Below are 27,656 nucleotides of genomic sequence, written 5' to 3'. Positions count from 1 at the left end.
AAATCTGTTTATCCGTTTATCTGACTCCCAAATCATGCATGTGCAGAACAGACTAAGGAAACCCAATTAAAGAAAAACTACCAGAACAAAACCCAGAGGTATCTCATACTAAACAAAGTATTTCAGTTCAAACTCAGACAAGAAAGTTACCTCCTAAAGCAAATAAAAACAGTCAATGGAGTGAAATAACAAAATCCTGAATCGTTGCAATTTAACATTGATGCTGTCCAAAATGAAGTTCAAAATTACTTGATAACTAGGAATAACTAGGAATGAAACACAGTTTCAAGAGAAAAGGAAATCAATTGTCTGGCCTTGGGATGAACCAAATGTTTGAGCTAGGAGACATAAATTTTAAAGAGGTTATTATAACTATCATCAATGAGGAAAAATAAACTGTTTCCAAAGCATGAATATATTAATAAAAAAATAAAAACAAGGAAAAAGAACCAAATTAAAATTTTAGAACTAAAAATGTACAATATCCAAAAATAAAAATTCGGTAGGTGGACTTTTAGCCAAATGAACGTGAAAGAGGAAAAAAATGATCCAAAATATAGAATCACTACAAATATTTCAAGATAGATAACAGATAGAAAAAAAATTTAATGAACAGGGCTTCATGAATCTGTTAGGTGATAACAAATGATTGAATGAATGTTGAAATACCAGAAAGAAAAGGGAGATTGGGGCACAAAAATATTTAAAGAAATAATGGTTAAAATTTTTCCAAATTTTTTGAAAAGTAGATACTGGCTGATATAAGGTTTTAAATTAAATGAACACCAACCAAAGTTAACTCAAAAAATCCCATGTTAACATACGTTATAGTCAAACTCTTAAAAGCCAAAGCTAAACAGTGTATCAAAGCAGCAGGGAAAAAATAAAAGCAATAACAAACATATTCTGGGTAGGGGAACAATGTCCAAATTCATGGCTAACTTAACATCAGACACCATGAAATCCCAAAAATGGAATGGAAAAATATCTAAAAGTGCTGAATGAGAAAGATCTCTTAACTGAGAATTCTTTCTCTGGCTAAATTTTTTAAAAATGAAGGCAAATTCACATTTTTAAATTTAATTTAATTTAATTTTTAATGTTTATTTTTGAGACAGAGAAAGACAGAGTCTGAATGGCGGAGGATCAGAGAGAGAGAGACACAGAATACGAAGCAGGCTCCAGGCTCCAAGCTGTCAGCACAGAGCCTGACACAGGGTTCAAACTCACAGACTGAGATCATGACCTGAGCTGAAGTCAGAAGATTAACCGACTGAGCCACCCAGGCGCCCCATAAACACTTTTATATTTTACATTTTTCATATAGTAATGAGGCTATTTTAAATATCACGTATATGACAATGACTATGAAAATAAAAGAATAGCCAAAAAGGCATCAAGAATATTCAAGTTAAAAGAGAATTCTGAAAATATTTAAATAATCTTGTAAAAAGTTAGAAAAGGAGTAACAGAGGATGAAAAATATGAGACAAATAGAAAACAAGAAATAAAATGGTAGACCTATATTATTTTAAATTTTAATTGAATAAACACTCCAGTCAAAAGGCAGAGACTATTTGAATGGCCAAAAAAAAAAACCATACAAAAACCAGACGCAACTCTATGTGGTCTTCATGAGACATATTTTAAATTTACCGACACAAGATGAAAGTGAATGGATAAGAAAAATGTATCATGCGAATAGTAGTCTTATAAAGACTGGAGAGACTATATTAATTTCATAAAAAAATGGACTTTAAAGTCAAATTTACTAACAAACATAAGAGGGACATTTTATAATGATAAAGTTCAACACAACAAGAACATATAACAGCTAAAAATATGAATCTTTGAAGTACATGGAACAATTTTGACAGAATTAAAGGAATAAAGAACTTCACATTCATAGCTGCTCTCTGAGCAACTAGTCAAATCATGAGGAAAGAGACAAAGGTCTGAACAGTGCTATCAACTACACTGATTTAATTGATATTTATATATTAAAAATTCACTCTACAGCAACAGAATACATATTCTCCTTAAGTTCATATTATGTATTACCCAAGATACAAACATTCATGAACTCATCACAACAAATTTAAAACATTTGAAATTATACAGAAAATGTTTCCTGACCACAAGGGAATTTAGCTAGAAACATTAATAAGATAACAAGAAAAGAAAAACCTGAAATATTTGAAACTAACCATATACTTCTAATTATAGGATCGACAAAGAAATCAGAATTCAGATTAAGAAAGATTAGAAGCAAAAAGAATAACTTAGAATATTGTGAAAATTAATATTCATGAAAATACATCAAAATTTGTGGGATATATTGGGGCACCTGGGTGGCTCAGTTGGTTGAGCATCTGACTTCGGCTCAGGTCATGATCTCAGGGTTCGAGCCCTGTGTCGGGCTCTGTGCTGACAGCTTGGAGCCTGGAGCCTGCTTTGGATTCTTTGTCTCCCTTTCTCTCTCTCTGCCTCTCTGTCTCTCTGTCTCTCTCTCTCTCAAAAATGAATAAATGTCAAAAATTTTTTTAAAAAATTTGTGGGATATAGATAAATCATGCTTTCAAAGAAGTTAATGTTTTTAAGTACCATTGTTAGAAAGAGGTGCAATCTCGAATCAATCTTTTAATCCTCCACCTTAAGAAACTGAGAACAAATTAGCAAATAAAACCCAAAACACATATATAAAAGTAAATAAGGAAGAAAAAAATCAGAAATTAACAAAATATAACATAGAAAACAATAGGGAAAAATCAATGAAACCAAATTCTAGTTCTTAAAAAAAAAATCAATGTAATTAATTAACCTTTAGCCAAATTGATTGAAAAAGAGAGAAAGAAGACATAAATGACTAACATCAGAAAAGAAAGAGGGGACAATTTTATGCCAAATAAATTTGAAAAACTGTATGAAACATAAATTTCTGGAAAGATACAAATTAGGTAAACTGGCACAACAACAAATAGAAAACTTGAACAGTCTTAAGTAAATTAAATAAATGAAGTTTGTAACTAAAAATCTTTCCCCAAAAGACAACTCCACACCAAGGTGGCTTCACTGGTGAATTCTAGCCAAAATGTAAAGGAGAAATAATACCAATTTTAGACAAACACTTTAGGAAAATAGAGTAGGAGAGACTATTTCTCAAATAATTTTATGATGTCTGGATTATACTAGTTAAAAAATTAAACAAAGACAACACAATAAAAGAGAACTACAAGCCAATATCCCATAAAGCATAGAAGCAGAAACCCTTAAAAATATGTACAAATGAAATGCAACAAGAGTTTTAAAGAAAAATTCATCATGACCAATTAGAATTTATTCTTAAATATGCATGTTTATGGCTAAACATGTAAAAATCAATTAATGTAATTTACTATATTAATAGAATGAAAGAGAAAAATTATATGTTTAGTTCCATGAATGCAAAAAAATGACAAATTTCAAAACTTTTTATTATATAAACTCTGAGCACACCTGAAATAAAAGCAGAATTCTTTACCTGATTAAATAGCCTCTATGAAATATTTACAGTTAGCCTCATATTCTGTTGTGAAAGACTCAATGCTTTCAAACTAAGGTCAGGAACAAAGTAAGAATGTCTGCTCTTACCATTTTAATATTGTCCTGGAGGTCATATCCAGTGTTATAGGGCAAGGAAAAGAAATAAAGGCATAAGACATAATCTAATTGTGGAAGACTCTAAGGGAAATCAGAATACAGCTATTACAACTATTAAGTGACTTTAGCAAGGTTCCAAGATACAAGGTCAATATATAAAAGTCAATTGTATTTTTATGTTCTAGCAATGAAAACTGAGAAAATAACGTAAGTTTTTTTATTCATGACAGCATCAAAATATTACTTAGGAATAAAAACCTGTACTATGAAAACTATAAAACATTGGAAATGGAAAGTTAAGTATACCTATATATGTAGAGAGATGTGCATAATCATGGATTGAAAGACCTGATATTATTAAAATGGCATTTCTCCCCAAATTGATTTATATATATTCATGCAACCTCAGTCAAAATCTTAATAAGTTTTGAGGCACCTGGGAGGCTCAGTCGGTTAAGCATCTGGCTTTGGCTCAGGTCATGATCTCATGGTTTGTGTATTTGAGCACTGCATCGGGCTCTGTGTGGACAGCTCAGAGCCAGAAGCCTGCTTTGGATTTGTGTCTCCCTCTCTCTCTGCCCTCCCCTGCTCCTACTCTGTCTCTCTCTCTCTCAAAAATTAATAAACAAACAAAAAAACTTAATAAGTTTTTTCTAAAGAAATTGAAAAACTGATCAAAATATATATGAAATGGCAAAATCACTTGGATAAAATAAAACATTTTCAAAATGATTAATATAATTAATATATTTGGAGAACTTTTACTACCTGATTTCAAGACTTTCTATAAATCCACACTAATCAAGACAAGACATAAACACAGATGAATTAAACGGAATAGGTAGTCCATTAATAGGCATGACGTATATGGTCAATGATTTTAGACAAAAGTGCCATATTAAATTAATGGAGATAGTATGGTCTTTTCAACAGATGGTGCTAAAAATTTTTCTGTACACAAAATAATGAGCCTCAATCCTTAATTCACATGATATGCAAATATTAACTCAAAATGGATCATAGTCCTAAAGGTAAAGGTTAAAATAAACTTCTAGAAGAAAACACAGGTAAAATATTTGTAATATTGAGTTAGGCAAAGATTTCTTTAACAGAAAATAAAAAGCAAATGTGACTGCAAAAACAGAAAAAAGGATAAAAAAATGAGATAGGACAAATTAAAAGGAAATTGTAAAATGTAAAAATACACCCAAGTATTTCAGCAAGTATATATCAGGGTATATCAGTGAGATTAAAATTATAACTATTAGAAAGGTGAATTTAGGTGAATATTTAGACAATTTAATTGTGTATATAGGAAATCCAAAGGTTTATATGGATAACTTACTAGAACTAATAACAATGTTTTCAGGCTGATGTATGCTAAGTCAACATACAAAAATCACCTGTATTTTTATAAGCTGCAGCAAGCAGAAAATGAAATGTAAATATGTCACCAAACAGCATAAAAAATGACACCTATAAATTATCCTAACCAGAGATATCCAATATCTTCATACAGAAAAATTATTTTACAAAGTTACTATAAGACTATAGAGATAATTACATAAAAACCTAGCCAGTTGAAGATATCTGTCATATTTATAGATTTGAGTAGACAGTCCTGTAAGGAAGTCAATTATTCCAAACTTGAGTTATAGTTTTAAAGTAATCTTAATTGCTTTGTGTGTGTGAATGTGCATGTGAGTTTGTGTGCATATCTTTAGAACTATATAAGCTAATGTTAAAATTCATATAAAAATAAGAAAGATATTATTAATGGAAAATAAGCAGGTAGGAAAACTTGCTCTATTAGATTTTAAGACTTGTTTTAAAGTTATAATAACATAGACAGTGTGGCACTGCTTCCAGACAGTACTAATAGAGGAACATAAGATAGTACTGATTGCACACACAGACCCATAAATATTTAGACACTTAGTTTAAGATAAAGAGGGGAAAGGGTGGTGTTCTCAAGAAATGATCTATGGAAAAACTGTAAAATTCATGATTTAAAAAGTGAAATGTAACCTTTACATCATTGCATATGAAAAAATCAATTTCAGGAGTTGAAGTTTCAAATAACTTTTATAAGGTACTACTAGAAAACATGCTCATGTCTTTAAGGTAAGGTACTATTTTCTCAACAGGTGACAAAAAAGAACTAAGCATAGAGGAAATGATAGGCAAAATTTATTCAAACTTCTCTTTTCAGAACCCTGCAGTGTGGGAGGTGATATTTGAAACATATATAACTAACAGAAGATACATATAAAGAATATATTAAAAAATGACAAAGTTTTAAAAATACAGACAACCTAATAAAGAAGTATGAAGAAAACTTGAAGGCACTCCACAAAAGATACTGTTCAAATGAAATATTTGAAAACATATTTAACACAATAACTAATCAAGAAATGGCCACTATTAAGAAGACTGAGGGGTGCCTGGTGCCTCAGTAGGGTAAGTGTCTGACTCTTGATTTTGGCTCAGGTCATGATCTCAAAGTTTGTGAGTTTGGGCCCCACATTGGATTCTGTGCTGACAGCACAGAACCTGCTTGGAATTCTCTCTCTCTGCCCCTCCCCCACCCACATGCATGCTCTCTCTCTCTCTCTCAAAATAAATAAATAAACTTAAAAAACAAAGACTGACCATACCAAGAGTGAGAAACAATGTACAACTATGATGACTCATACATTGGTGGTAGGAATATAAATGTTCAGAGCCATTTTAGAAAATAGTTTGATATAATCAAAAAGGTTACTCATTTCTATAACCTAATAATTTTATTACTAAGTATAGCACCACAGAAGAATGTCCACTTGGGCAGCAAAAGTCATGTACAATAATTTTCAGTGCAGAATTTTGTTTTTCTGTTAGCTGCAAACTGGGAACAATCGAACTGTTCATTATCACTGAAATGGTTACATAAATTATGTTATGTTTACATAATGGAATTCTGTGTGGCAATAAATGATCTACAACACATAGCATCATGATAAACATCACAGACATAAAATTGAGCAAAAGATGCCAGATACACAAATATACATAGTGTTTGATACTCTTTGTAAAAGCTGAAAAGACTAGAAATGTAGAACAGTAGTGTTTAGAGAGGTATAGTACATACACTTGAAAGATTAAAGACAAGAATAAAGCACACAAGTGATTATTACTGAAATCAGGACAGTGGTCTACTTTGGAAGAAAGGGTTATTATTTGGGAGGAAGTATGAGGTAAGCTTGCCAGGCACCGATGATGTTCTAGTTCATGGCCAGGGTGACAGGGGCACAGTTAAGATACTCCTTTGACCTGTGTATTTATATTTTGTGCACATTTCATATGTGTTATATTTCACAATGAAATAAACCAATGTGTGTGTGTGTGTGTGTGTGTGTGTGTGTGTGTATGTGTATCAACAGTTTAGAAGTCTGTATTTTATTAGAGTTGGGATATATAAGTGGTAGTTCCTTGAATTTGCCAAGGTATGTGGCAGTGTGCTGAGAGGGCGTTGAAAGCCACATGGTAAACGTGAAATACCTCTTTTAACTTGAAGTCTGGGGATGGAAAAAGAGAGTTTTCATCAGCACAGCTAAACCATGGCTTTATATTCAACTAGTCACAGATATAGTACAGAACGCAAGGTTGCATGACTTTTAAATCTAACACTGGGTCTTAAATATTTTTAACTGTTAAAAACTTTCTCATTTTTCATGTATCACTTCAAACTATAGTCCTCTAAAACCCACCCAAAATATCCAAACCATCCTCCTCCACTGAACATACACACATACATACACACACATACAAACTAGAGTGACAAACTCTCTCCTGGAACTTTCTAGGGTTCAAAGCTAAAAATCAGTGCTGAAAAATCCTTCAATTCCTGGCCATCTGGGAAGGTTCATCAGAGGTGCTTTAGGAGCAAAGTTTTAAAAGCTCATTCTTATACCACTGTTTTATGCTTTGAACATTAACAATTATAAAATGAAGAATGAAATTATAATTCTAAAATCATGCTAAAACCAAGAAATATTTTGATCTTCAATTATATGATAGATAACCTTGAGTATTTCCTGCTATTTAGCCCAAATTATGTTTCTGTTCATGCTCAGTGGTATTGGTGAACCTCACCCCCACAAGGTTTATTTTACCTGATCTGAGGTAAGACGAGGCTCAGCTAATTTTAGCCAGAGGCAATTTTAAGGCAAGGTTAGAAAATGACTGAGGTTTGACAGATATATAACCATGAAATAAGAGAGAAGAACAAGACATCTGAGAAAGGATGATAGAATAAGTTATTGGAAGAATATTACGTGATTTATGGTAAAAAAAATGGACTGGAATATATGAAAGGGAATGATGGAGGCATTAAAACTTTTAAATATATAACATTTTTATATGAGATGAGATGAGAGTATTTAGGGTCAATACATTACATTTTGAATCACTGACTCATTTGAAGATATTTTATTCTCCTTTACTTCCAGATACCTTAAAATTCATTTTTATCATGCTCATGTCTCTGTCTTATGATCCCTTTACATTTTGGCATACACCAGTATTGCTACTAAGAAAGTCATTCTGATTTGGAAATCTTAACTCTATTTCCTGATTTTCTAATTTGAACAGTCATAATTTAGTATCTCTTTTTTATTGTATCATAGCATAAAGAAATTAATTCCACAAAGACTAAAATGACTATGAAATTGGTAAAGTACAGAATATGGCAAAAAAAATGGGTCTTATTTTCTATTAAATTGATATATAAGGAACCTGTATCTCCTGTAGGTATTGATGAGTTCCCAAGGACTAGATGCCCTTGCAATTTACTTACACATGCAAAGGTCAATTTCACTTTGGTGAAACAAAACCAAGCAAATGGAATTATCTTTAATTGAGTGACACAGTTCATTGAATCTGCCATTAGTGCTGGTCAAATAGTTCATTTTAGAATCCACTATCGGTGTGGAGGAGAGGTGGCCATAGCCCCTGTGGTATGCTTTGGAGTATGCTGAAAATCTGTGAAGTCCTATTTTATCCCTTCACCTTTCCCCAAAACAATATTTCTATGAAGTTTTGGAGTTTTATGTTATTAAATCTTGCCTCTTTCTTTAAGGTAGGTTTCAGTCCCATAGCTAAGAATGTCATTCTAGATAGTAAGGATTTTCTGAGCCTTCCCGTATTTTTTTGTGACTAACTTTGGGAACTGCCAAGGCAGACAATCCACCCTGTTTTCAACCCAAAAAGGCCAGAAAGGTGGAAATATGTTTTATAACACTCTCAGCTCTTTTTAACTTGGAGGCATGCTGACTCTCTGGCCTTGTGCCCATGGAAAGAGACAAATGAGATGAAGCCTGTTTTTATTCCTGTTCCCAGTGCTCCCCCATCTAAGAATGACAAAAAAGTAAACTCTCCTGTTGGAAAGAGGCCCTATTTCCTTCACCAGGTCACAAGTTTAAAAGAAAATAATTGGACGCAGTCCTTAAACTGAGCATTTGCTTAAGAATAACTTGGCTGCTATTTTTGGTATTATAATAAGGAAATAAAGAATTTGTGGAGGAGTTGAAAAACTGAAGTAAAGAAAGGAGCTTTTGAAAGAAAATTCCTATTGTTTGCCTCCAATATCATTGTACATTACAGTACAAATAGCAAAACAAAGAGGAAGACAAATTCACCCTTTATTTGTTTGGCATATTGAACATGAAACTCCCTGATTTCTACTGGCCTCCAAAAAATATTCTTCAATTTCACAAATTATAGAAAATTAGATACATTGTGAAATAAGTGCTGTGAAGTGTGGAATATAGCATAGTATGTTCTAAACTAGGATGTATGAAAACATCTGAGATGTTAGTTTCCTTATAATACCTCAAGAGTAATAATTTTAAATTTCAAAGTTATCATGAAAAGAAAAAGGTAAATGCTTACTTTATTGGCGCCTCTTCAGTAGAACCTGCTTTCCTTGGTGATCAGCATTAACTGAATCTTTCTTACACAGTGGCATCCAAATTGGAGTGGACACAGAAACTGCTCACAAGTTGGACAAGGGAAACTGTCTTTCATAGGTTTATTTCCATTGAAAGACTTCTGAGTAGATGTGCTCTTTTTTTTTTTACCTTTAATAATATTGAGACTATTTTCTTTAAAGCAGTGAAATGGGCAGCAAGGTACAGAAATTTCTCATATAGTCCTGCCCTGCTTGCTGCGTCTCCCCCATTATTAACACCCCCACATGAATCATATGTTTACTACAATTGATAAAGTACATTGACACAACATAATCAACCAAAGTTCATAGTTGATTACAATTCACTATTGGTGTTATATGTTGTATGGGTTCGGACAGATGTACAATGACAAGTATTCATCATTACAGTATCCTACAGAGTATTTTCACTGCCCTAAAAATCCTTGGTGCTACCCATTCATCCTTTCCCCATCTCTAACCTCAACTGGTTCTTTTTTAAGAGTTAAGTTTGATGCTGATGGGAAAGATTTTAAAAAACAACTCTATTGTCACACTGACTCTACATGACAACAGGCATAGCAGTGTGGATCCCAAAAAGTATAAAAATCCTGATGTAATTTGCACTAGATTATAGTTTTCCTGCACAATCTGAAGGAAAAAGAACCTTCACTCATTCAATGTCCATTATACTTGTGACTCCCAATTATCTATCTCCAATCTTTTCTGGATTTTTTCATCTGAACATCTAGTATAACATGCCTAGACTTATTTCCTTTTCTCCCCACCTTTCAAAACAACCTCTTTTTTACAACCACATTCTACAAAGAAGATAGCACTAGAGTGCCAGTTAATTTTTTCATCTAGTGTTATGATCAAATGTTTTGTAAAGAGTCTTGTCAGACTCTTTATGATTTCTCTTTATTAGAAATCATCATTAGTGATGATCTGTAATATTCAATAATTTTTTATTTCTATAATGATGTTATTCCACTCTGGAACAGATATCACAATTTCAGAAATTTGGTTCGAGAAAATACATTTTTGAAATGGTAATTTATGAAAAGTTGAAATGCTACTTTTTAGTATCGCCATTCAATAATGTCATTATAATGTTATTAGTTTGCAATTGCAGCATATATGTTTAGAATATTTATATAATAGTGCTGATTAATAATTTTACCATTATGAGTTTTTGAATAGGTTAAAAGGAAAGGTAATAGAAAGATAAATCATAGGAAAATTTTCTTTCCCCTTTGGCTTTGTTTGGACAAATTCAAAATAGTTTATGAAAAGAAAATTATCTTTATCTCTCCATACCAAGTAGGATGGAGTGAGGCTTTGTCATTTTGACTTTACATATTTATTTACTTGCTAAAATAATTATTCTAAATATTTAGAGATAATTAGGTGGTCCCTGGATTTTTTATAATAGTGATAGCTCACTGAGCTTTTGGTAAAACTGCTGACTATCAATCCCAAAGCAAAATTCAGAATGTTGCTGTAATTTCACAGGTTACAGCAAGTACTCAGTCAGCTACATACAATTACTTAATATTAGTAACAGTAAGTTTTTACTAAATGACAATTTTTAAGCTCAAAATCATAAGAAAAAGAATGACAACATAAACAATTTGGTGTTTTCAGTTCAAACTGAGATTAACATGTTCTGTATAATAAAACTGTTTTTTTTAAATAATTTCTTCATTTTATATTTTTAAAATTAGGCATTTATGCTGAGTAATACTTTATTTTTTTTTTTTTATTTTTATTTTTTTTTTAAATTTTAAATTTTTTAAATTTTTTCCCAACGTTTTTTATTTATTTTTGGGACAGAGAGAGACAGAGCATGAACGGGGGAGGGGCAGAGAGAGAGGGAGACACAGAATCGGAAATAGGCTCCAGGCTCCGAGCCATCAGCCCAGAGCCTGACGCGGGGCTCGAACTCACGGACCGCGAGATCGTGACCTGGCTGAAGTCGGACGCTTAACCGACTGCGCCACCCAGGCGCCCCTGAGTAATACTTTATTAAGCAGTCTACCCTATGGTTGTTATTCAACATGGAAAGATAATGCTCTGCTTCGATAAAATGATTGTATTTTATGTATAATATCAGTAAGGGCCTAGGTGAAATTGAAGCAGTTTGACATAATAGTAAAGAACATGCTTTATTGAACTATAATTGACAAGGAAAGCTGAAAAAATAGTTAAGAACATGATTCTGGACCAGACTATTGGCTGTCAGTGTTGGCTCCTTCACCTCTCCTTGTGTGTGCTGTGATGAGTTACCTGATCTCTGGGACCTACTTTACTCCCTATAAAAAATGGCTAACAGTCTACTTCACAGAGATATGTATAGTTCTGAGATCCAGGGGCCATATATGACTCATCAGAATTACTACATAAATGTTTAATTAATTAATTAATTAATAAGTTCTAAAAAATAAAAACAATAAAAAACAGAGAAATTTGACATGCATAGAGATTTATGACAGTGTTACCATAATGTAAATGACTCAATTTAATTTTTAATCATATTCAATTATAATTACATTGCCAATGATTTGGTAAATCATTTAAATTTTTTATTTGCATTATGTGTTTTTCAAAGTGGTCTTCTTTTTATTTTAATTATTTGTTAGCATGCAAATATCAAATAAATCAAAACTTTACTTTGATAGATTAAATGATAGAAAATGATGAACTGTAGTCCCTTTCTCTAATCACCTACCAAAGATCAAAGCTGTCATCTTGGCCCTCAGCATATCAAGAAACTGAAGCAAAATTTTTAAATACCTTCCAATTTGACCAAGAGTATTTTTCATATGAGAAATGTGATAATAAAGTCTTCATCACATAATTTTAAATTATGACAATGGCATTATCCTTGCATACACCGGATTACAAAAATGCTTTCAGAGGTTGTCAGTTGAAATGGAGCCAAATATCAAAGATAATCTATTACCTGGCACATCTTTGCATTTGCCAATTATATCCAAGACTTCTGAATTCCTTTTGTTAACCGCAAAAATACCAAAAATAACTGGGGTAATAAATGCTTAAGAGATGTTATTTGAAAAATAATTTCTGATTTCTTCAGTATAAATTTGATAAGTAGAAAGATCTATTGAGACTGTGTTTTAATATTCCAGCTCTATTTCTGTCTCTATCTCTCTGTATCTTACTCTTTCTCTTCCTTACACACATACACATATGTGTAAGTAATTTGATCTTTAAAAGGCTTAGCTAATTACAGATTTGAAGGATACTCCAAAAATTGCACAATTCACTGAATTCTTTATCTCTTCTATTTTATTTGAATACAGGGTTAGATATATTAAAGTATCATGACTTTTGTCTCTTCTAACAGAGGCTCAGCACCAGATTAAGTGTTCCTCCAATTCAATAATATTTTAGCCCATTTTTTAGAAAAATTGAGCCAAAGCTTAACTTTATACAGCCACAGTTTTGTTTCCTCATCAGTGGTAGCATACTGATTTTACTAGCTCTTCAAGGCCACACCCCATAGTTCTGGAACATTTATGTTCCCTGAGCTTTCATATAACACATGGCCTCTACCTGTACATGTTGCATGGCCTTACTCTATATATTGCATGGGTTCTGAAATATACACATGAGACAACAGACAAGTCTCAAAGAATTCAGCTTTTGTAGAATCTAGATGATAAAACTATGCTCATTATCCACTAGCTGTGTTGTTGGCCTAAAGTTTTTTTAAAAATTTTTTTTAATGTTTATTTTATTTTTGAGAGAAAGAGAGACAGAGTGAGAGCCAGGAAGGGGCAGAGAGAGAGGGAGACACAGAATCTGAAGCAGGCTCCAGGCTCTGAGCTGTCAGCACAGAGCCCAACGCGGGGCTAGAACCCACGAACTGTGAGATCATGACCTGAGCCGAAGTCGGACGCTTAACCAACTGACCCACCCAGGCGCCCCAAAAGTTTTTGATTCAAGTTACAAAAAGTAATTTTGTGACTTAATGTTTTTTCTAGAAGCCTTTCCTCCATGCATTAAGACAATATAGGTGTGTGTAAATAGCTGTTTCCTAAAGGGACAGATTTAGAAGGACAGAATAGTCAATATTCTAATTCACTTCTGTGAAGGATATAAACATTTAAAAAAAATTCTTTCTGATTCCTATACACCTTTTAAAAAATCATACAAAATCCTAATCAATTGAAGAGACTCATCAAAAATAAAATATATAAAACAATGAAAAAATTTTGATTTTTTAAGTCTTTCTAATTTAGGATTCAAACATTTGGAAGTGCTGTGATTTAGAGGTAATCTTTATCATAGATGTTAGATAAACACCCCAAATTCTTCTTGGTTATGTCTTCTTTGACATGAAATAAGAATGGAGTTACTAAAGGTAAACACAATGCCATAGCTTGTCAGTTTCTGTGCATTATGTGAATGTATGCGTGTGTGTTTATACATGAGGGAGAGAGAATGAGAAAGTGCAAGGTTAACAAGAAAAACATCTCTGCTGTGTTATTGTCTTGCAATATTGATAACTTATTATGAGCTAAAGACCACACTTTATTCAGATTTCCCTTGCTTTTACCTATTGTCTTTTTTCTGTTTCAGGGGCCTATCCTGAATACCATATCACATTCATTCATCATGTCTCCTTAGGTTTCTTTTGGCTATGAAATTTTCTCAGACTTTCCTTGTTTTTTATTTTGTTTTGGAGGAGTACTAGTCAGTTATTTTGCAAAATTTCCCTCAACTGGGATTTGTCTTGCTTTTGTTCTAATTTTTTTTCTGTCATGATTATATAGAGTTATGTGTTTTGAGGAGGAAAATCACAGAGGTAAAATGCCATTCTCATCACATCATATCAAGATGACATGCTATCAATATGGTTTATCTCTATTGATTTTAACTTTGGTCACCTGGGTATAGTTATTTTCTATAATTTTCATACTGTTGTCTTTGGAAAGAAGTCACTATGGATCATTCTAGTCATGTATCTTCCATTATAGTACCATTTGGAATAGTTATAGGGCACTATAAAGAAATCCTGTTTTCAATGCCCTGCCCCAGTTCATCAAAAAAAATTTGCTCTGCTTACTGTCTCTATAATTTTGCCTTTTCCAGAATAGTATACAAGTGGAATCACGTATTAGGTAGCCTTTACAGACTGTCTTCTTTATCTTAGCCACGTGCTTTAAAAATTTACCCATCGGGGCGCCTTAAGTGGCTCAGTCGGTTAAGCATCCAACTTCGGCTCAGGTCATGATCTCACAGTTCGTGAGTTTGAGCCCCGCATCAGGCTCTGTGCTGACAGCTCAGAGCCTGGAACCTGCTTCAGATTCTGTCTTCCTCTCCCTTTGCCCCTCCCTGCTCACGCTCTGTCTCTCTCTCTCAATAATAAATAAATGTTTAAAAAATTAAAAAAAAAATTACCCATCAAGGTGTGACTTGATGGCTCACTGATTTTTATCACTAAACAGTATCCTGCTGTATAAATGTGCCATGGTTTGTTCATCCATTTGCTTATTGAAGGACATCTTCATTCTTCCAATTTTTGGAAATCATGAATAAAGCTGTTATAAACATTTGTATGTAGGTTTTTGTGTGGATCTAAATTTTCAAATCTGTATATTTTCTTTTTTTTTTTTTTTTTTTTTCAACATTTTTTATTTATTTTTGGGACAGAGAGAGACAGAGCATGAACGGGGGAGGGGCAGAGAGAGATGGAGACACAGAATCGGAAACAGGCTCCAGGCTTTGAGCCATCAGCTCAGAGCCTGACGCGGGGCTCGAACTCACAGACCGCAAGATCGTGACCTGGCTGAAGTCGGACGCTTAACCGACTGCGCCACCCAGGCGCCCCTCAAATCTGTATATTTTCAACTGATAAAGACAAGATAACTATTTGTTATCTTTATAAGTGATTTATTAATGACTTACAAAGCACTCTTGTGTCTCCATAGTACCTAATTTAAAAATTTCTAAGTGACATACACAGTAACGTTTTCCAAGAATGTATATTTTCTTTGACAACTAATAGAAAAATATATAAATTTTAATAATTGGGGCTTGACAGTTACATCAGAAACGAGTTGATGTCAAGAAATATTTGGCACGAAATTGTAAGTTTTAACGAGAAGAAAGTTTTAAGATGGTTTCCCTTTACCAATGAGCTTTTGAATACTTAGAATAGCTCTTACTGACAAACTGACTGTGAGAAAAGTACCCAAACAGATATCCTTCAATAATTTTTTATCTCCTAGACATGTCAACAAAAAAATTGGTTTTCACTGGTGTATAATATTATAAATACTAAAATAAACAAAATATGATCCCCTACCTTACACAGATTAGGCAATGTCACAGACATGTCAATAGTTACTTGACAATGTGGAAAAGACTGTAATAAAGACAGGTAGGATATGTTATAGGAATGTCTAAGAAGGAACTTGCACTGGAAGGGAAATTTAAATAGTCTTCATATTAGGTAGAAGTATTTCAGGCTGAGGAATATTAAAGGAGTGCAAGGGGTGAGTTGCAAAGGCATTCTAGACAGAAGGAGCACTTTTGTGAAATTAATGATTTTTTTGGAGATTAATCATTTGATATGACTGTAACCTAACACAGTATAGAGGGATTAGAAAAACCAGAATGAGAGGAGATAATGAAGGCTCTTATATATTCTACGAAGGGGCATATTTTTACTGTATCTTGTGGGCATGGTGAAAAGGCAAACACTTGTTTTTAAATTATGGAATGCTTCACAAAATAATTGGAATTCTGTTATATACTGTAAGTAATTCACTTGACATAATGGAACATGTTCATGTTGGAAATCATGTGTTTATGTCATTCCTTTTATTATTTTCATTTGCACATTTATTTTGTTATGTTCTATTTTGTTTTGCTTTACCTTTTCTCATCATATGTAATTCCTGACCTCTCTTTGCCTGTGTTCAGCTGTGTCCAAGTTTAATTTTATGTGGAAAGAACACTTTTTATATATATGAAGAAACACTTTCTTTTTAGACAGATGTCACATGGGCCACTCTTTCAGATACCAACATCTTGGTAAAGGAAGTACTTTGTGTTTAGAGTCCAAAAGCTGTATTAATCTATGCATCTTACTCAGGGAGTTACCACATTCTTGCACTACCTGACAGCTCATTTGAATCTTCTGTTTTGGACCAGCTATACCTGGTCATAATACCTCACTTTGTTACTATAGATTTGAATCTGTGAAACCACAATGACTTTCTTCTTTTACATTCTTTTACAGGAATGACAGAGTGAGAGGTGAAATAGAGCCAGTCCCCAAATAAATGATTCACTGATATTTGTTGTCTTAGTGGACTAAAGTTCCCTTAGTTTATTCATATCTTTAGCTTGATGTTTCCCAGGGGAAGGAGTGGCTGCCTCCTCCCTGAGAACATTCCCTGGGCTTGGCCTGAGGTCGATAGTGGTGAGAGGAGCTGTTCCAGAAACTTTGCTTTGTCAGTTAAAAAATACACAGCAAACAGAGAACATCGGTTATAAAACGATGCACTTCTTTAAAAAGTGCTAATCATAAAAGAGGGGGTAGAGAGAGCTGAATAGAATAGTAACCAACAATGAAGTCGATGTGGGTTTTGATAAGTATTACTGTATTATAAACACATTTATATCAGATAAAATATGCTTTGGTGAGAAGATTGCTTTGTTTTGTGAGGAAATAAATGTTTTTCATCTTTGAATTATGACTATTAAATATGACTTCTGACACTGTTGAGCTGTACATTTTAGGCCACTTAAACTCAAGAAAAAATAATAATAAAACATGCCCCCAAACCCAACCCCCAAAAATGTGTGGGTAGCAACTGAGAACATAAATAATCTAACTTCAAAAAGTAAATTCCTTCTCACTCAGGACATTATTATTAATAATTGAAACTATGCAGCTCCCCTGTGGGTATTATTATAACTTACTTAGAAAGTACATGTGAAATAGATGTTTGCACTCTATAACTAAGAAGTAATAACTGAGAGTAAAGATCAAATTGATGCCTGATGGGCCAATGGGCAGCGAACATACCCACTTCTGAGAGACAGTGAACAACCAAAAATGCTACAAATAAGAAAAAGTTATTTTTTTCTGACCCATGAAATAATTACAAAACATATTCTGCAAAGGCAGATGGTTTAACTTTAACAACCTGCACCTAGAAGACAGAGTGCTTAAGGATCCAGTGACTGGGTAGAATTACAGGGACAATATTTTCTCAAGAACAAATTGCATTGAACAAAGTAACTGGCAAAGCAGACACTTCAGGAGGGGTGTAGCTTTGTTCTTGAGCAGAAATGTTTGTATGTAGTCAGTTTGTGGAAACACTCTGCTGGTATTTAAATTTCTTTCTACTCGTCAGAAATGTCCAAGGATACACACGGAGTGCAGGATCTTGTTTCTCTCCTGCTGGGGTTATTTGGTACATAGGGAAATACTTTCAACACTACAATGTGGGTGGCAGTTAGGAGTGACCTCCTTTATTGTCGTCTTTCAGAATTAGAAAGGAAAACGAGTTTAAGCTTTGGTGTGGAAAAGCACATGTTTTACGACAATACTTCAGAGGAAAGAGAGCAGGATACATATACACTACAACAAGGAAAGAAAATCACTTTGTTTCTTGAATATTAGACAAAAATCATATTTGCTGAATAAAATCAGTCACAAAGGGAATCTCAGTCATCTACTTACCTGCTGTTTGAATTTCCTTAAGTGTATGGGCTGCTATTGCTCTGGTCTAAATGAACATTGATGCCTTAAGCTTGGAGCTACTTGTAAAGAATTAAGATATACTGTTTTAAAATTATTTTTCTCTTACTTTTGCAAAAACACCATTATTATAATAAAGAAAAGTTTAGAAAAAAGAAAATTATAAAATTACCCATAATTCCACTACACTAACCCAACAATCTTCATGGACATTTATCTTTTTATGTCTTAAGGATTATTTTAATGTTTATTTATTTTGAGAGAGAGAGAGAGAGACAGAGAGAGGGGCAGAGAGGGAGGGAGAGAGAAAATCTCAAGCAGGCTCTGTGTGTCAGCCCAGAGCCCAACACAAGGATTGATCTCAGAAAGCATGAGATCATGATCTGAGCTGAAATCAAGTTGGATGCTTAACCAGCTGAGCCCCTCAGGCATCCCTATATCTTAAGGACTTAAACAATTGATTAACTTTCCTTTTTTACCTTGTTTCTCAGGCTCTTATACTGACATAAAAACACCTGATATTTTTAATGGAGCTCCTTTTTTTTTTTTGCTTCAATTACATGTCAGCATTCCTCATGCACAAAATTGACATTGTACATATTGTTTTGAATACAGGTTTTTCATAGAAATTTTAATAGCTGAATTGGTTCTTCATTTGCTAAAGTAGATCTATCATTTTAGTTATGAAACTCTGCACTTAACTAACTAACTAAAATAAAATATCATGTCAAATGAGCCCCATTCCAAAACTAAGAATGAAAATATAATTCTAATTCTCTGTATACAGAATGACTCTAAATTTAATGAATGAGCACTGTGGCATAATTACACATAATTTGTGCAAAGGGCAATGTTACCCTACGAAACTATAAAAACATCAAGGTAATTTTCTCTTTTTAATTTATCAAAATTCTAAATATGTTTTCAATAATTTCATAGCTTTTAAAAATACACGAGAGAATTTACTGTCTAGGACATCTAAGACATTTTTTAAAAATCACAAAACATTTTACGTGTCACGTTAACCAAGAGTAAAGTGCACCAAATGAGGAAGAGAGAACCTCTTTTGATTTTTTAAATGTAGAATGACATACAAAATGTTCATAAAGCACAGCTGTTTTATGTACCCTGGTCACACAATCTAAAGAATCTCTAGCGTCTATAGCAACTACATGCAACCATTATCCCATTTTGAAAGTACATTTAATGAGGCTGGTACGTAATATCTCAAAAGTAAAGCACTTCATTGTGGTGTTTATCTTATTCCAAGATATTCACATAAAGATTGGTGTCTATTTTGTTTTATATAATTTTATTTATTATTATCCTTTCCCTCTTCTTCATTTTCTTTATCTTCTTCCTCTACTTCATGAGTTGCTTTTGGTTGTTCTCTTGGTATATTTGAAGCTTTCTCTAGACTTCAGTTGCAACAACTTTCACACAATTCTTTTTTATATACCTTTTTAAAATATTTATTTATTTTATTTTAGAGAGAGAGAGAGAGAAACAGAGTGTGAGCAGGGGAGAGGAAGAGAGAGAGGGAGACACAGAATCCAAAGCAGGCTCGAGGTTCCGAGCTGTCAGCACAAAGCCCGATGCGGGGGCTAGAACTCAAAAATCATAAGATCATGACCTGAGTCAAAGTAGGATGCTTAACCGACTGAGCCATGCAGGAGCTCCCCCTTCTGTACATTTTTTAAAAAATGTTTATTTATTTTTGAGAGTGACAGAGCACAAGTGGGGGATGGGCAGAGGGAGAGGGAGACCCAGAATCCGAAACAGGCTCCAGGCTCCAGGCTCCGAGGTGTCATCACAGAGCCTGACTCGGGGATCAAACTCATGAACTGTAAGATCATGACCTGAGCCAAAGTTGTATGCTTAACCAACTGAGCCACCCAGGCACCCCCCATACAATTCTTAATTGCCTGCCTTACTATTGACAGACTGTTTCTAAGTAGTATTTAAATTATTCTACATTAGAGTGCATTTCTCTTCCTCTAGTAGGTATGTGAGGCAGATTCGGAACTGAGTAGGAAGGAGCTGAGGTAATTTTAGGGGATGAGGTCCCTTTTCTTTAGCTCTCTTTTAGTTGGTTCATATTTTTCATATTCTATCACATCAAAGTTTATCAGACTTTGCCATTTCACCAAAATTGGGGATTCCCACATCTTTATCTTTGATGAAGTCTATTTCTGAAAACCTCTTAGAAATTTTCTGATACTAAAAGGTACTTTGGGATGGCTTTTCATCTTTTTCATCTACTGTCTCCACAAATAGGCATTTGCATACATCTTACCATGTCTTTTTTGAATACGTTTTAATCTGAGTTTTCTATAATTTCTGTTTATACATATATTTCTGTTTATCTACGTCTCCAGTTTCTATTTGGTCTGTATATTTTTTTTAATAATTGCACAGTAGCTTGTGTATAATTAGCTTTCACCATTTGTGTTTCTCTCTCCCTCTCTCTGTCTCTCTCTCCACACACACACACACACACACACACACGCAAATCTACAAGCCATCTTCCCATTAACATCTGATTCTTTTAGTGTTGTAGGGAAATACAATACTTGAGGAAATCAATGTGTTTAAGAAAAGTGATATTGTCTTTGTAGCAGGACATTAAAAGAACAGAGCATATGATTTTCACCGTTATATCTTGTTTAACTGTTGCCTAAATCATTTTTTAATGGCGAAATTTGTGTTACCTCTTTTTGCATTCCTTCCCTGTGATGAAATATAGGCAAAATAATTAACATAAAAAATTTCCACCTATTTTTCACATGTTTTTGTTACTTGCTAGCTGATAACAATAACATGCTATTTGATCATTTTGAAGTCAGCATGACTGTGAATCATGAAAAGATTTACATAAATTCTTTCTTTAAAAATTGTAAAAAAATAATTGCAGATAGTCTCTACTTGTATTGCATTTTATTTTATTTTATTTAAAATTTTTTTTAATGTTTATTTATTTTTGAGACAGAGAGAGACAGAGCATGAATGGTGGAGGGTCAGAGAGAGAGGGAGACACAGAATCTGAAGCAGGCTCCAGGCTCTGAGCTGTCAGCACAGAGCCCGAGGCAGGGCTCGAACTCACAGACCGTGAGTTCATGACCCGAGCAGAAGTCGGAAGCTCAACCAACTGAGCCACCCAGGTGCCCCTTGTATTGCATTTTAAACTTGACTACATTAAAGAAAAATTATAGCTTGAACCTTTTACTTAACTCAGAGTGGATAACCATCTTAAATTTTTTACTACACTTGTTCATCAGAATTGAATAAAACTTTCATATAATGTTAATTAAATTAATCAATATATTAGAATCAGAATTAAAGTGGCTTAGAGTGTAATGAAGACCATGGGAATATTCCCATTCCTAGATCACATGAAACCACATGTATTTTTGACAATGCTAATTGACAGATATACATTAAATACTATGGTCAACTCTTTTTCTGAATTAAAAGTTACTGTATCAGTTTAGATCCTTTGCCATTTATGTAACTCTCTCCTCTTCCTCTCCCTTTCTTTTCTTTCTTTTTCCTTTTTTTTTTTTTTCTTAAACAGAGAGAGAGTGCAAGCCGGGGAGAGGGACTGAAGGAGAGACAGAGAGAAGCTCAAGCAGGCTCCATGCTCAGCACAGAGCCCAGTGCAGGGCTCAATCTCATGACCCTGATATCACGACTTGAGCCAAAATCAAACATTGGACGCTCAACCGACTGAGCCACCCAGACACCCACTTCCTCTTCTTTCAGCAAGCTGAATCTCATTATTAGATTTTCTGATGTAGTAATAACTCATATACATGAGCATACATTTTTATCTAAACATTTAATAGATGTCAAGCAACACTCTGAAGAAAACTCAAATTCTTCTCATTTTATGCTTTAATAACAGTTATAAATGATCAAATATACTTTAACTAGTAAATATGTCCAATACTAACAATGTAATTGCTTTTCATATTTTCATTGATTTAATTATTGTAACAGTCTATGTGTTATAAAATTATATTGATATCATATAGAAAAATATCAATGGTGCTATCTAGTGCTAATTTATAATAGAGTTCTTGAGATTTTCTGCTTGGTCTGAAATGTTTGGTAATTTACTTGACATAGATATATCACTTATATTCATAAAAAAAGGTAGTAGCTTGTGGTTCTCTTTCAGTGAGTCTCTTTTTGAACCTTATTTATTTATTGTAAGGATAATTATCATTTTTATTTTGTTGAAAGCTTACTTTTATTTCATTTATTATATAGATTATTACTCTACTTAGAATTTTTCACCAATAATAAGCCTATGGCTTTTTCCTTCTTAAAAGCCATGGTTAATTTGATATTCACTCATAAACATTATCTGTCTTCATCATACGGAATTGCCAAAGTAAATCATATATGATGGAATTAAATTTGTTACTTTGTTAAAATGCTACCTTATAGCACAGAATATGGATTCTTTCTTTTTTTTTTTTTTTGAGTTTTTATTTATTTATTTCATGAAAGAGCATGATAGTGAGAAAGCATTCATGAACGGGGTAGAGGGGCAGAGGGGGAGAAACAGAGAGAGACAGAGAGAGGGAGAGAGAATCTCAAACAGGCTCCGTGCTCAGTGAGAAGCCTGATGTGGGGCTCGATCTCATGAACCATGAGATCCTGACCTGAGCTGAAACCAAGAGTCAGTTAACCAAGAGTTAACTGACTGAGCCACCCAGGCACTTCTCTCTCTCTCTCTCTTTTTTTTTGTTTCAAGTTTTTATTTAAATTCTAGTAGCTTAACAATGAATCTCTCTCATTTAAATGTATTGATGCATTTTATATGTAACTCAGGAATAACAATTTTAAAATGTGTTGGTCAATCAGATAATGCCATTGTAAACTCTATTATAAACTTTTTAATGTACTTAAGTTCCAAATATTATTTATCTTAAATCATTTAATAGAAGGATTTGCAGCTCTTTGGTGTAACCCTGGCATCTCTTGCTAGTGTATCTTTTTTTTTTCCTTGCTAACTATTCTTTGCTCTCCTCTGACTATTCTCATCACAAATCTAATAGTTTATATATTTGTTACAGTTGGTTTATAATGCCAGCACTTTAGTTTACAATCATGACTATATATGTGTATCGACTATTTTTTTGTGGGAGGTCAGAGGATAGAGTTCTTTTCATGCCTGCTTCTGTCTGCCTCCTCCACTTATCTTTTGAGGATCTGTAACTCAAGAAATTTTCAATGTTTGGTCTCCATGTTTCTAAGTAAACATAACTGTTAGGGATAAGAAGAAAGAAGCCTAAAAAACTGAGTATTATTGAATTGATCTATTTAACCTCCAGTATGACCAAGAAGGACTTGAAGCCAAGCCCTCAAACTGGCTTCCCAAATGAAGAGCAAGTTCCCACACCTGGAGGAACAAGTATCCCTGTGGTCAGAGATGAGCAATGGAGAAATCTGCTCCAAGGGAATAATTTTGACAAGAAACATAATTTAGAAAGGAATCTACAAAAGATGAACCACACATTCTGGTTCTATAAAATTTTGGCTGAATGGGTAAGTGCAGAATTTCTTAAAAACTCGATTAAAATGGCTTGAAAAGAATTTACTAACATTGGCTATTATAATTCCAACCAAGTCACCATTATATGCCTCATTCTTTTAGAATGTAGTAGAATTGTGGTGGATTTTTTATGCATTAAGTGTTGGAAAAAAAGACTGAATTGAAATATTGAATACATGTGACCTGAATTGTAACCTTGGATTTTTTGCCAATGTGGACAAGTGACTTAATCATGGGGCTCATTACTTTATTTTTATGGTATTGGTTGATTTATCTGTATATTTCAAAAGTTGGAATGTAAGGACCCTAATACTCTTTGTAAAGTTTTAAAATGCAAGTTTAGATGTTTCAGAATTCTTTCTTTTCTTCCAATTTTAAATAATCTCCTTTCATGCACAGCTTGTAACATAGTGATATTTGATTTTTTTTATCACTAAGAGATGGGAAAGAGATGTGTGTAGTTGGAAATGTGATTGACCTTAGGCATAGGAAGACTTCACAGCAACCTGCAATTTCATCATTAGTGGTTCATCCCTCAGTGTTAAGACATTACATATCCATTAAGACCCTGGTTCAACTATAGATACATATGGGAGATGTTGAACATGGAATAATTAAAGTCTACCATAAATTAATTTACCAGGATAACTAGCTGGTTCCTAAAGACATGACTGTGGGACACTTAGATTTTATTCTGGGATAGTCACTTGGGATATACTTAGAGGTAAGACCTGGCTACATGTTAACATGACAGAGGGTACACATATCAATAAAACGGAGGCTTGCATTAGGGGGACTTGGTCGCTGTGTCCTGGTCATTTGTCCTGGTTTACACCTGTGCCCAAGTATCTTACCTTATTATCCTATTCCCAATCTTGCTTTATTCTAAAATTCTCTCCCTGCCATTTCCAGGATGCTCCTTCTGAAACATAGAACATTTTAATAAGCAAACTCTGTTGGATGGAGACTTTAGGAAAACATCATGTGGAAGCCAAGGAGAACAGCAAACCAAGGTGAACAAAATCACCCTAAAGCAATTACAGTTATGAGCCTTGGATTATAATTTATTGCAAATGGTGCATTTGGGGCTTCAGGAGTTTTTCATAGTAAGGGTCAGATTGGTAGCCAGAGGGATATAGAAGGGAAAACTCCCCATATCAATACTCCCTTCCTTCAAAAGAAGGAGAAATAAGATTTAAAAGCAAGTTTTATGATGTTGCAGAGAATATGTGTATTTCTTAGTTTGGGAGACAATCTCCATAGTCCATCCTACCCCATTCTCTATCTTGCTACTCTTTCCGTCCATGACAACCATCTTGAATTACTTGAATTTCCTCCAACAGAATGTCCTTGTTGCCTCCGTGCCTTAGTACATGATATTAGAGTTGCCTGAATAACTCTTCACACCTTTTCCTTTTATACCTCATTAGCTCTTTACTAATTTTTATAATTACAGCTAAAATATCTTCTATTTGAGGATTCCTTGGATTCACCAAAACAGAGTAATCATTTTTCCTTTGTCCCATTTCTTTATATGATACATACTTTAATTACTTCAATTATACACTTTATTGCAAATAGGTGATTAAATATCTGCTCCTTGATGAAAGAACCTGTGTCATATTTCTCTTAACATTCATAGTTCTTTGCATTATGTGGGATATGTATCAGAGACTCAGTAAATCTTTGCCTAGTAAAAGTGACCGAGTTTTGAAAGTACTCGTTTTATGACTGTCAGTGATAAGAGAACTTATATTTCTTAGTTTAACATTGAGGAATAACTGATGAGGGATTCAAATTACTCACTTTATTATTTTCTTTACTCTCCTGACCTTTAAAATGTGATTAAAAATTCAGACACTTTAGAATATTCATATGTTTCCAAAGTTGGCAGTTAGACAACTGTTAAATTGGTCCCACTGTGTGCCATAGACTGGATTCCCTGGGAAACAAAAGCTGAGGGGGAAATTTCTATGCAAACTATTTATTGCAGAATGCTACTCTGAACAATTCCTGTGAGGAAAGAGAGAAGCCGAATGTGTAGAGAGAGAAGTTGAAATATGGTGCAATTGCACCAAGGCCTTCGTTCATCTCAAGGGGAATTCTAGAGCTTGTATGAACACTCAGAGATGTCTGAAGTGGAGGCCAAGGGGCCATGCTTCCACATAGATCAGTCCTTTGATTGGGATACTCCAGAGAAGGAGTGTAATCCTGGGTGAGACCACATCCTCCTCTGAGGACAATTCATAGAGAGGTCTAAGTTGTGACATCTCAGCAGCCAACACTCCCAGCAGCTGGAGAGTGCCTCAGCTGTGGAAGGCAGATTTGGGTGGTAAACCACAGCATTTCCTATTCTGCTGTTCTTAGAGTTCTTCTAATTAATGAATATTTGGCTAGTCCTTTACCGGGGCCTCAGTTTCTAATGAAGTTGATGAATTCTAATGAGTAGGTAGGACTAGCTGGTATTGGAAGCTCTTTCCATTCCTTCTACAGTGCAGTTCTCTGCTATTCTTAATGTACTCTTCAACTCTTTGTTACTGTAGCCACTGGCTTTTATCTTATTTTTATGAGCAGCAGCTTCACAAAAATAATTGAAAAAGGTAATCATTTAGAACCACACTAAAGCAGATAGCTCACAAATAAGTACAATTAAGCTATTGTGTTTATTTACAGGCTGCTGTTAAGATAATTAAAGAAGGAAAGTAATATTGTGTTTAGACAGAAACAGTGGGAGGAAGAGGTTGGGGTTGTAGAACAAATTAAGCCACAGAATATGCTTTACTGAAAAATATGACTCTTATCAACATATGTTTTCACTTAACTGCACTGACTAAAGCAATTTTAAATGATAGTGACTCCTTCTGGCTCTTTATATCCATCACTTTCTTGTTCTCTCTGCAACATTTTTAATAAGCAAACTCTGTTGGATGGAGACTTTAGGAAAACATCATGTGGAAGCCAAGGAGAACAGCAAACCGAGGTGAACGAAATCACCCTAAAGCAATTAAAATTATGAGCCTTGGATTATAATTTATTGCAAATGGTGCATTTGGGGCCTCAGGAGTTTTTCATAGTAAGGGTCAGATTGGTAGCCAGAGGGATATAGAAGGGAAAACTCCCCATATTAATACTCCCTTCCTTCAAAAGAAGGAGAAATAAGATTTAAAAGCAAGTTTTATGATGTTGACATAAGAGCTGTGCGTGTGTGTGTGTGTGTGTGTGTGTGTGTGTGTGTGTGTGTGATTTGCTTTATTTATTTTGCTCTAGGCATTATTTATTCTATTTAACCCATCCGTTTCATTAGAAACACTACTAGAGCAGTCTTATATTGTCAGTGCTAAACTCTAATTGGAGATCATAACAGGTCCCAGAGGAATCTAGATGTATGGTGTCTCTAAAATTGTTTTAAATGTATGTCAGTTTTTCTTTTCTCAAAGTCATATCTTTCCACCACTGTAAAACTTTGTGTGTGTGTGTATGCGTAAATAATAATGTATTTTAAAGTGTCTCTGTAGAGACATCTCTATGTTCATCTCAACTACATTGCCTCAAGACCTGTCTCAGCAGAATCTCATTTATAAAAGAAAATACAAGTCAGAAATTAAAAATAAAAGGCTTGAAAGGAAAGGTGTATTTTACACAAAAGTGGAAAAACAGAAAAATGCTTGGCATGACACATGGTAAATTGTCCTAATTTCTCCCTTCTCATCAGAGTCCCCAAAACCTATCTGTCACTGGAG

General features: G+C 33.9%; 1 long non-coding RNA gene across 2 annotated transcripts in view; it reads left to right on the top strand.

The window, feature by feature from the left end:
* LOC132683772 (uncharacterized) overlaps positions 1-24,930 on the top strand; it is a 330,738-nt gene extending 305,808 nt beyond the window's left edge. For both annotated transcript variants that reach the window (XR_013557763.2, XR_009612375.3), the window contains 3 exons: positions 5,852-6,099; positions 23,696-23,909; positions 24,829-24,930. This is a non-coding gene — a long non-coding RNA (uncharacterized LOC132683772). The remainder of the gene's footprint in view (positions 1-5,851; positions 6,100-23,695; positions 23,910-24,828) is intronic.
* The last annotated feature ends 2,726 nt before the right edge of the window (positions 24,931-27,656 follow it).

Source organism: Panthera onca, chromosome C2 (assembly GCF_046562875.1).
Source record: "Panthera onca isolate mPanOnc1 chromosome C2, mPanOnc1 haplotype 2, whole genome shotgun sequence".
NCBI classification, from domain to species: domain Eukaryota; kingdom Metazoa; phylum Chordata; class Mammalia; order Carnivora; family Felidae; genus Panthera; species Panthera onca.
The sequence above is the reverse complement of the archived record's forward strand: the minus strand, read 5'-3'. Positions and strand labels throughout refer to the sequence as shown.